Raw genomic sequence first — 2,582 nt, 5'->3', positions numbered from 1 at the left:
GTCCGGCACGCGGAGAGGAAGGGGATCTAGGGTTTGGGGAAGAAGACCCGAAAATTTCGGGAGAGGATCTATATATAGGCATAGAGGGAGCTAGGAGAGTCCAAATGAGGTGCGGTTTTCGGCCACACGATCGTGATCGAACGCTCTAGATGATGGAGAGGGTTTTGGTGGGTTTTGGGCCAAAATGGAAGGGTGTTGGGCTGCAACACACACGAGGCCTTCTCGGTCCCTCGGTTAACCGTTGGAGCATCAAACAAAGTCCAAATGCTACGAAACTTGACAGGCGGTCTACCGTTAGTAAACCAAGGCCGCTTGGCAAGTCTCGGTCCAATCCAAAAATGTTTAATCCCCACACATGAAAAGAAGGTAGAAGTGACCATCGAGGAGATAGGAGCGCCGAAATGCAAAACAGACAACGGGGAAAATGCTCGGATGCATGAGACGAACACGTATGCAAATGCAATGCACATGATGACATGATATGAGATGCATGACAATGACAACAACACAAGGAGACAAAAACCCAAACCCGAGAAAATAAAATAACTTAGCACCGGAAACGGCAAGAGTTGGAGTACATATTAGGTAAATTACATCCGGGGTGTTACAACACTCCACCACTACAAAAGGATCTCGTCCTAAGATCTAGGACTGGAAGAACGCTGGGTACTCAGAACGGAGGTGATCCTCGCGTTCCTAGGTGGCATCACAGTTGGAATGGTTTGACCACTTGACTTTGAGGAATTTGATTGACTTATTGCGAGTCTTGCGTTCAGTCTCTTCAAGAATAGCCACGGGGTGCTCACGATAAGAGAGATCTTCTTGGAGATCAATGTCTTCAAAGTTGACGGTGCGGTCAGGAGTCTTGAAGCACTTGCGGAGCTGAGAGACATGGAACACGTCGTGTACATTTGCAAAGTTTGAAGGAAGCTCAAGTTGATAGGCGAGATCGCCTCTCTTGCTGACGATCTTGAAAGGACCCACGTATCTAGGGGAAAGCTTCCCTTTGATACCGAAGCGATGAGTACCTTTCATTGGAGAGACGCGGAGGTACACATGATCTCCGATCTCGAAAGCCAAATCACGGTGCTTACTATCATAGTAGCTCTTCTGGCGCGATTGCGCTGCTTTGAGGTTATCACGAATGACTTTACACATCTCTTCTGCCTCTGTGATTAAGTCATTTCCGAGAAGTTGACGTTCACCAGTTTCTGACCAGTTGAGAGGAGTATGACACTTCCTGCCATACAGAATTTTGAATGGGGCCTTGCCCGAACTTGCTTGAAAACTGTTGTTGTAGCATAATTCGGCATATGGAAGACAATCTTCCCACTTCATGTCGAAGGAGATCACACAAGCCCTGAGCATATCTTCAAGAATCTGATTGACACGCTCGACTTGATCGCTAGTTTGAGGATGGAAAGTTGTGCTGAAGCGGATGTTGGTGCCCATGGCCTTCTGAAAAGACTCCCAAAACTTGGAGGTGAAGATGCTGCCACGGTCTGAGGAGATCACCTGAGGAATACCGTGCAGAGAGACAATCCGAGAGGTATAAAGCTCCGCCAATTGAGCTGCAGTGATAAACTCTTTGATAGGCAGAAAGTGAGCCACTTTAGTGAGTTTGTCGCTGACAATGAATATAGCATCATTGCCACGCTTGGACTTTGGAAACCTAGTCACGAAGTCCATCTCAATGTGGTCAAACTTCCATTCTGGAACGGCAAGAGGTTGGAGGAGACCAGCTGGCCTTTGGTGTTCTGCCTTCACTCTTCTGCAGACATCACATTCATTCATGAACTGAGCAATCTCGCGCTTCATTCGAGTCCACCAATAAGCCTGCTTGAGGTCCTGATATATCTTCATACTCCCAGGGTGGATGGAGAGGAGTGAATTGTGAGCCTCATTCATGATCACTTTACAAAGGTCACCTTTGGGCACAACAATACGATCCTCGAAGAAGAGAGTATCCTTGTCATCAAGGCGGTAGCACTTGTACTTCGGTTGACTCTTGGAAATCCCAATCTTCACCTTCTTCACAATAGCATCAAGAAGTTGAGCCTCGAGAATCTGATCTTCCAAAGTAGGAGAGACTTGAAGGTTGGCGAGGAATCCTTGAGGAACAACTTGCAGATTGAGTTTGCGGAAAGCTTCACAAAGCTCGGGTTGGTAAGGCTTGAGAATCAGACTGTTGCAATAAGCCTTCCTGCTCAAAGCGTCAGCAATCACATTGGCCTTGCCTGGAGTATACTCGATACTCGGATTATACTCTTGAATCATTTCGACCCAACCAGTCTGCCTCAGGTTGAGATTAGGCTGAGTGAAGATGTACTTGAGACTCTTGTGGTCAGTGAAAATGTCCACTTTTCTTCCCAATAAGAGATGTCTCCAAGTCAAAAGAGCATGCACAACTGACGCCAACTCGAGATCATGAGTGGGGTAGTTCTTCTCGTTGGGCTTCAACTAGCGAGAGGTATAAGCCACCAATTTCTTCTCTTGCATCAACACTGCACCAAGACCTTGAAGAGAGGCATCGCAGAAGACCTCAAATGGTTTGGATTCATCAGGAGGAGTCAGAACTGGAG

The sequence above is a fragment of the Triticum dicoccoides genome, chromosome 3A (genome assembly GCF_002162155.2).
Source record: "Triticum dicoccoides isolate Atlit2015 ecotype Zavitan chromosome 3A, WEW_v2.0, whole genome shotgun sequence".
Taxonomy (NCBI): Eukaryota; Viridiplantae; Streptophyta; class Magnoliopsida; order Poales; family Poaceae; genus Triticum; species Triticum dicoccoides.
Note: the sequence above shows the minus strand (reverse complement) of the source record.